We start from the raw sequence: 9157 nt of genomic DNA, 5'->3' as shown, positions 1-9157 counted from the left end.
GCAGTATTTATAATTTTCCCGGAGGAACAAGTTTTTTACTTGTCTTTGGCCGGAGAAGAACAACCCTCATCGTCAGCTTGTGCTTTGTTCTTCTCCGCTTCCTTAGATGGAGAAGAAACAACATCATCATCACTTTCTTCAGCCTCTTTAGCCGGAGAAGTAGCACCTTCATCAATGCCCTTGGACTTGTTCTTCTAAGCTTGCTTGGAACTGGTCCAAGTAAATTGGCTTCCATCCCCGGATCCAGTTGGTCTTGCCCCCGCTTCATGCTCCTTCTCAAGCTCCGCTCCGCGAGGTTCATCAGCAGGAAGTACTACCTTGTCGTAGAATTCATCATGACTAATGCGCCGTGCGATCCTAGTGTCGTAGCCACTGCACGCATCCAAAAGGGCATCTGCATCAACATTCAGAGGAATGCCAACAGTGGTCACACCAATATCAAGTCTCGGAGCACGAGCAAGGCACATCGCCAAGGACATTTGAGCGGCGCCTCTTGGCTGAAGAATCTTGGAGATTGACGACAAGCTCCGGCAGGACATCCATTCTCCGGATAAGTCTACGAGCGTCGCAGGTTTGGCTCTCCTTGATCGCCAAATTATGGCAGATCTTGCGGCAAGCTGAGATTAAGTTTCTGCAGTCGTCTCCGGTCAGCTTGATCAAGTCATCAGCGGAAACATCTCGAGTCCGGCCTCATCATATCCAAGTGGCTCTATAAAATAAAAGTTGATCAGCGTTACATGTCACTAGCAAGCAAAGGCGCGGCGGCACGCCGCGCCCATCGAGGATGAAGAAGTGAGACTTCAGGAGGCAGGGCACTCAAACATGCAAGACTATGCATGTATTTTGTCTGCTGGACCCTCTCTTATGATCTAGTTTTTTGTTGTTGAGAATCTCTCTTATGATCTAGTTAGATGTGTGAAATGTTTGTAGTTTTATGGTGGATGATTTAATCTTCTTCCAACATATTTTGTTATTTCGGTCTTGATGACGTAGGAATTCTTTTAACTTCACAACTAATGTTTCTGTGGAGTTCAGGATATTGCATTGTTAGTGTTTTGTGGGTTCAGTGGTGTAAGCTCAACTTTGTATTGGCGCCATTCTGATGGCTTTTGCTAGATGCATGGTTTGCCCCGAGTGAACCAGGTGGGCAAGCAGACGCGTGTTGTATCTGTTGTGGTTTCCTGAATGTACCAATGAGCATACTTAGATATGTGGGGAGATTACCGAGAGGTAGCAAAGAACCAATTCTATGGACAACCATCCACAAATATTAAACACATATGGTGTAAGGCTGTTGTCAACATGAACATCAAGAGATGTGAAAGAGAACATGGAATTGTACTTGGCTACCAAACACATGAAACAGTTAGACTCGGCACCTCCATTAAGGCCAAGTAATTTGACGAAGGGAGAGGGCCAATCCTGGTAAACAGGAAGAGATACCCTGCTCTTACAACAAAATTCGTTGCAGACAACTTTGCGCCCACGCTTTCATGCTTATACCTCTTGTGGTACCAAAAAGAAGCACCACAATGTAAGAACTAAGAAGACATGATTAGGCCCGCCTTAGTATGATCACCCACACCAAGTAGCTAGAATAAGGAAGAAAGGAAGATTGTCGGAAACCTAAAGCAATCGGGGAATAGAAACAGTGAAATGAAACATAATTGAAATTTCAACAACTCAATAAATTATGCAGATAGAGGAAGTACCACATCGATTGGCTATCCTGCAAGCAGCAAATCAAAATTGTAAGACAACAGGAACCGATAAGTACTTAATGAACGGAAGAAGGCAGGCAAAAGTCGAAAGACATGGTATTTTCAGCACATACGAAAGCAATGTTTATTCAGAGTTCTCTGTAAATAGGGCAGTCAAATCAATAAGTTCTAGGCTATGTTTATTCAGAGTTCTCTGTAACTATCAAATTTTCGTCGGCACCGGGAAGACTTTAACGTATTTATTATGTAGTACACTCCTCAATGTGAATCACATTAAAGAAACGGTGCAGTGACCTGAATTTTGAATTAGGATTTGTTTTCCTGAGAAATAGCAAGTATGCATCATGGAATGTTATCAGTAGCATGTTATCAGCAGTTGGAACCGACAAATTATTTGAATCTATTACATGCTCCTAAGCTTTAACCATACCAGCCAAATATTGTAGTGAATTAAACTTGTAGGCCAAACCTTTCCTTGTAAAGAATCAAGATTTTTTTAAAAAAAATAAGAAGGTAGCTACAGGCCAAAGAAGAAAGGGAAAGAGTGAAAATCAATCCATAATTTATTGAAAGCAGCTCGAAAAAATGTGTGGAAAACGTATTACTGAAGTGTGGTGTCTAGGCCATTCGATTCAAATACAAACAGCAACATGATTTAATGAACTCCTTTTAAGTTACGTTTATTGACAGATCTCTATAACCATGAACACATGAATTCTTGAATTAATGCATGCTCCTAAATTCTGATTGTAGTAAAAAAAACACTGCAGCGTTCTAAATTTAGTCAAATTGTGTATAAACAGGAAATCTCCATCGTAGAATGCTATCACTTTTCAGCACCAGATATACATAAAAAAAGCTTGATTCTATCACATGCTTATTAAGTCAACAATGTAGTACTCTATTTTTTAAACTCTAGTTTTACTGTCAGGAAACAGAAAGTATAAATCGTGATGCTTGTCCATGAGCCTTCTCCGGAGAAACAAAAGGAGTAACAGCCACTGGTAGAAACACAAAAGGTAGTGCGCATTATAAAACAAATTTAGAAAAATCCATGGAAACAAACATGCCTTTAGTATGATGCATTTTTCTGTATTCATATAAATAATCTGTGGTGTAGGCATTGTTCTCTGGCGTTTGGTGGTGGCCCGTCCTTGCTGAGCGGCTCAGTGCAGTTGTCCTCCACGCCACCAACCATTTAGAGAGGTGGCTAATCGAAAAAATAGATAGGAATGCAGAAACTATTCTTGCAACAGGGAAAAAGCTTGTTTTTCCATTTTGTCTGTATGAGGCATGTATGACTGGTAAGATGCAAGCTCACGAACATTGTTATCACAAAAAACTTCAGGATAAGGCACTGCTACATAGAGGGAGACGAAATGGGCCGTCTGATCTTGTATGCACAAAAATATATCCTCGAAGTGAAGGAGCAAAAACAACATCAATTAACTGAGTGCACAGAGCATACATGTGACTGCATGTAACAACTCTAGAGAAACATGTACTCAAACAGAATGAAATATTGTAGAAGGCCCCAGTTCATAGTACAAATTATATGTGCCTTCTAGTACCAGCTTCACATGAACCACAAATAAGTTCACATGCCAACCGTTGGCATTGGAAAAACCTTCAGTGTACGATAAACACGGATAGGAGAACAAAATAATGATCACCTGATCACATTGGTGTGAAATACAACCTGAAATTGAAAAAGCATAAAGCATTTAGTAATCAACTGGATATTCAACATAGATATACTGGGAGTGGAGATAGCATTGTATGTACATGAAACCATTTGTAGTGTATATTTCTACAGATGGTCAAGTACTTAGTATACAATGCTTCTTCCATACGAACCTGCTACACCATTTTCATCTATTGCAAGTATCTTTTAGCTCTTTCTCGGTACATCTCAATAGAGAAAGTCATCTCGATACTAAAGGTTAAGCTCGATACATTTCCCTTTCTTTATAGGAGAAAGTCATTCAAGTATGTAGTTCAGATTTAACTAAATAAATCGGGATTCAAAGAATAATATGGAAAAGCAGAGCTAACTACACAGGGGGAGTAAAATGCAAAAAAAAAACAAAGAATACTTTGATGCACGAATCTGAAAGCTTATTAATTCTGTTAGCGAGAAATTCGAGAATGCAATTCCAACTATCATAGTGTACTAAAGAGACATTCGAAGAGAGGTATCACAACCAAATGAGGAGTGCAGGATTTTGCATATAGAAGATATCAATTAACACCTAGAAACACACGGATCAAGAACATCATGTGTGTACAAATATGATGGCCTGAAAATGACAAACTGATCAACCAAACAACAGTTAGGTCAATTTCGTTGAGCACTGCAACAATTTTCAGAAAGTAACACAATATATGTCCATAACTTTCCTTCATTTTACCACCAATACTTATCAAAGTAAGGATTTTCTTTGTGCTAGATCTGACGATTATTTTAGTCTCGTTAAGAGAACATCTTCAACTTGCTAAAAAAATCAAAATGTGTTTTTTCTTTTGGTTGGAAGTGAGAACAGTGTTTTACGTTCAGAACTACCACTTACCTATAAAATCTAAGAGTACTCAGTTCTTGCTCTATCTTGGTGGTTTTGCAGAAGATCTTTTTGGACACCACAAGGCTGAGCTCTCGAATTACATAAAAGATGGAAAGCTTGCCCATACAGCCATTTTGTTCCTGGTTGCTCAAGAACAGATCCACATGGGAACTTCCCGCAAGAAAAAGGGAAATAGTAAATCAGATTGGTTTCCTACTATTCTCGACAACAATATTACGTTACCGTTGGAAAAAGGCCAAAACAGAATAGAACAGGAACAAGTGGATGCAAAGATAAAACTTAATCATACGGTGCCTCTATTTACTAAAAGCTGGTGAAGACCTTGATTCATACATTCAAAATCATCTAGAGGTATCCCATTGTTTGTAGTTCCAGTTACAGTGCCTCTATTTACTAAATTTGCATGCACTGATATATACTAATCACTGTTTTTTTGGTAATTTATCAATTAGCCTGATACATATAAAAAATGCTAGAAATACTATCACTTATTGAGATAAATAACAGCATGTGTAATCTATCCAGAACAGGTTAGCATCTGAAATTAAATGTTCTACGTGTAGTTCAGTTTACTCAAATTTGGGAGTAGCGATAGCTCACCGTTCGGAACCATTCTGTGTGTAGGCTTTCTTGTTCAGTTAAATAGCGTGAAAGATCAAAACGTAAATAGGAGATTTGATTGCAGTTTCAATGCACTATAATCTGTTTATCTTTGTTAGATTGGTTTCAGGCTTTGAGCTAGAACTCAGTATATTATTCACGTAAATAGAAGATGGGAAATAAAAGTTCAGTGGTTGAATATCTATGTTAATCTCATACCATTTATAAAAACTATAACCATTGTACACCTCCGAAGAGAATATCAGAATATAAAGTAGGATGTCTGGTAAGATAACAGGTTCAATGAATCGGGGGAATCATGTTATCGCTTTACCTTATACTTTTTCAATAGTCTATCGTGCAATATCATGACAACAAATATAGTATAAGATAACAATATGCTAATTACATACCATGTGAAAAGCAAGAGACCAAGGTACATGTGTATGTCTATCAGTAAGTCTGAACCTAACAGTACTACATGAATCTATCTCAATCAAAATTATCCAACCATATGCATCATGAAATTAATCTTGAATTCTTCAAAACAAAACCTGCTTGCTTGTTCCACACACAGAACTCCAGTACACCAAAGCACCATTTTGTATCAAATTTCATCAATTAGCCAGCGAAATAAAAAATTGTGGGTTGATTTATCAAAAAAAAAATTACCACAATTAGCAATAACACGGAATCTCTAAAAGAACCATTTAAGCCAACCTAAATGGTCCCTTGTTCATTTATCTATCTATGATAGAATTCATATTTTTGAATAACAGGGGCATATAACTATAAGAACGGACAAGTAAAAGTAGTGCAAATATGTACTTATTCTTCTCCTAAGTTGTGAAGAACATAGAGTTAAACATATAAGATTATTGCATCAAACAAAAAGGAATATAGAAATATACTGTAGCACAATTAAATTGCCAGTTAGCTAGACAAATCCCCTCTTTTGAGAATCCATATCAATTGTTAGTAGTGCGCCATAGCCATAGCCATGAAGGTCTACCATGCAGACCAAAAGAAGACACAGTGTGTTGCCCATCCAGATGAACATTGACCAATAGCAAGAAATAAGAGGACCACCATTCCACCAACAGTAACACTGGATGTACATCTTCCAAATGGTGATGGAGAAGTTAACATTGACCAGTAGTACGAAATAAGAGGACCACCCTTCACCAACATCACTGGATATCTTCCAAATGGAGATGAGGAAGTTTAATCAGAGGGGGACACAGCCCATGTATTCAACAAGAGGAGCATCCATCGGCCATGGCATCAATCAGTTGCATATGTATCATACAAAAACCAATCTGTCAACAATGCAATACCAAATTAAATCTTAACACATGGATCACAGATCAGCCGAAAAAATTATTCACACAAAACCAATGTTCTATTCAACTGGAAGCACCACGTACCAGCGGAATGAAGAAGAACGCGACCACAACCTGACATAAATAGAGAAGCAGGTTGCAGTGATAGCGGAAGCGGCAGCAGATGCGCGGGGGAAGAGCTCGCGGTAAATTGTCAACCTTTTAAAAGCGTATAGAATTTCGGGTGATAATAAAGAACCCGTGCTTTCTGAAATAAGCAAAATGTTAGACTTTTATATGAGGGAGGTCCCAATTTCTTTGCCAACCGGTTATGATGTAAGTGAGTTCAGTGACATGTTTCTAGCCCCAGATCCCACCCGGGAGCTACAGGACACTTTCGCTGATTTGTTTTTATTTGAGCGCGAGAGCTTCACTTGGGTAAAAGGCATTGTTCCTTTTGTCCAAAAACTCTGGGCCGCGGAGCTCGATAGCCGTGCTGCGGCTCGCAGTCGGAATCCGGCTGCTCGACCCAAGAGAGGATTCTGGAACGATGGGGCCCGCGGCACCTCGGCAACGGGGCAGGCCCTCCTCACCCTTTGACTGGCGCTGTGACACCGCCTCACCGCCCGCGCGCTGCTTTGCTTTGATGGATGCTCCGCTTCACACATGCGGCAGCAAGGAAGAGGAGGGAACCGGCCCTAGAGGGAACATGTGGAAGAAATTAACCTGGTCTATTGGGCAGTCACCTAGCAGGAACAACGATGACAGCAAACTTACTGCTCAGCTAGAGTGCTAGAGGTTTGCACACTTGTGCTTAATCTCCCTCATCCTTAAGAATAGTATTATGGACTCATGAACCTGACGCAAGCTGTCTCTGTTGACAATTTGTGGTAAGTTTGTGCTTCTCGGGACATGTAAGCTCAATTCACCAGGTTAACTTCTTTTTTCCTTCTGGAATACACATAACATGCATAATAACATCAGTCCATGAGTGAATCATGATTTACGAATAACTTGAACACTTGCAGCTACTCATGCTACCTTAGAACCATCCGTAAAACATCCATGGCAACACATTCCATGATTGTGAGAAATTATTCAGATATCCCCAGTAGTGGCAATGAACTAACTCTCTGGAGAGAAACTTCTATGTTCACAAATACTACTAAATGATACTATAAGTAAGCAGAACATGAACTGAAATACAATGCTGAACTGTGACACATTGAAAGACTGCACTTATTCATGTTTTGACAGTTGATATGTCAACAGCTAACAAATAAATCATACTAATAAACAACACTGATCTGCAGCATCAACCTCCAATTTGCAGTCTGTTATCTGTAATAAATGTATCTCTGAGTCATGTTCTATCAGATACAATTTAGATCATGGTAATTAACCACAATGGAAAGAAGAGTGCGTTGAAAATATCTATGATAATTAGTATGGAGTCTTTGTTTTTTGCCACCATATATCTGATGCGCAAGCTATATCAATAGGATTCATAAACACATGTTTGCAGTCAAGAAGAGAAGATCAAGACAGTAACCTTAAAATACCAAAGAGAATTAGGGAAATTCTGTGGATTGAATGGGTACATAAGTGCAGCCTTGAGCTTCAGATACCCCTCCTTCACTTCATTGTTCACCTCCGACATGATATTGCCAGCCATGGTTCAGCTCTATCAAGCAAAGAAATCAAGTGGCACATGATTTTGGGATCAACATTTGTATCATAATCGAGTTCATGGTGGCAACATGATACATGGATGATAAGCTCGCATCGATGGATGGATGCCGTACCGTATCAGCTAGCTTGTGGAGGAGGCGGCACGTCTCCTTCTCCGTCGTGTACGCTTCCTCGCACCTGCCCTCCAGGAGCCTCGCGGCCCTCTCGTGGTTGTCGGCAACGGCGTCATCTCCTCTCCTAGGGGCCATGGCACTCGGGAATGCCACCGCGCTATCCCCGTGCCGCCGCTGATGCGGCTTGCCTAAGTGCAGCACCATTAAGTAGTGGTTACGGCGGCGCCGCGTCTTGGACCAGCGAGGTGGTCGCGGCGGCCACCTGCCACTGTCGTGTGTGGGTGGCCAGGGCGCTCCCAGTGGAGGTTTCGTCAGTGGTGGCAAGGACGCCAATCCATAGCCACACGAGGAGCTCGCCGGCCATTAGATAAAAAATTGGGGAACGACACCAGGGAGGTGAATGCGACGAATCACATCCATGTCGTCCTGCTCCCGCTGAGAACTTACTCTGTTGCATGTTCTTCCGGGTTCCGACTCGCGCCATGGGGGTCAAGGTAAGCACGCCACTGGGCAGTGCCGCTTAGTCTCGGGCTTTTACCATGCGTAGAAGGAGTAGCAGCAAAGAATGAGAAAATTGGGGGAAATTTGGAAAGTGAGAAGAAGGGGAAGGGGATGCGTACGGGACCGAGCTTCTGGATATACCCGTCGGGCGCAACACTCCATCCGCCGGCGCCGCTCCACCCCTGCTGCTCCTCCACACAAGCTGCACCTGACCAGCAGTTTGTCCCGGTCAAGCCCCAGCCGACCTCGACGCCCCATTCCATGCCGCCTCTACCTCGTCGCCCAGGCAACGCCACCTGCTGCCGCCTACCTCCGGCCTCAGTGCGTGGCTCCACCGCCGCGCTCCATAGATCGCCAGCCGCGCCTCTCTCCACCAGGTCGCAGCGCCCTCTCTCCAACATGCGGTTAGAAGCCGACCGCACACTTGCCCTTCTAGGACAGGGGGACTTCAAGGCAGCTCGTCCTAGGCAGGGGAGGCCGGCGGAAGGAGTAGCTCCAGCAAGAAGGGGGAAGCCGGTGAAGAGGCAGGGGAACTGGCATGGAGGTGCTCGGGACGGTGGAGGAGATAATGGAGAGAGAAAATGCCTGCGGGGAGGAATTAGAGGTGGGCGGTATGGGCAGGAGAT

At 42.2% G+C, this 9157-nt stretch overlaps 1 long non-coding RNA gene across 6 annotated transcripts; it reads right to left on the bottom strand.

The window, feature by feature from the left end:
* Positions 1 to 1357: 1357 nt before the first annotated feature.
* On the bottom strand, positions 1358 to 9157 carry LOC127342220 (uncharacterized). 6 transcript variants are annotated; one of them, XR_011755273.1, is made up of 4 exons: positions 8031 to 9157; positions 6331 to 7909; positions 4292 to 6222; positions 1358 to 3420 (listed from the first exon to the last, which is right to left on the bottom strand). It is a non-coding gene; the product is annotated as an uncharacterized lncRNA (long non-coding RNA). The 6 variants fall into 6 exon arrangements; XR_011755274.1 differs by having other exon boundaries at positions 1358 to 6222; positions 6331 to 6923; positions 7003 to 7909; positions 8031 to 9155; XR_011755272.1 differs by having other exon boundaries at positions 1358 to 6222; positions 6331 to 7566; positions 7778 to 7909; positions 8031 to 9154.

Source organism: Lolium perenne, chromosome 3, assembly GCF_019359855.2.
Source record: "Lolium perenne isolate Kyuss_39 chromosome 3, Kyuss_2.0, whole genome shotgun sequence".
In the NCBI taxonomy this organism is placed as follows: domain Eukaryota; kingdom Viridiplantae; phylum Streptophyta; class Magnoliopsida; order Poales; family Poaceae; genus Lolium; species Lolium perenne.
The sequence above is the reverse complement of the archived record's forward strand: the minus strand, read 5'-3'. Positions and strand labels throughout refer to the sequence as shown.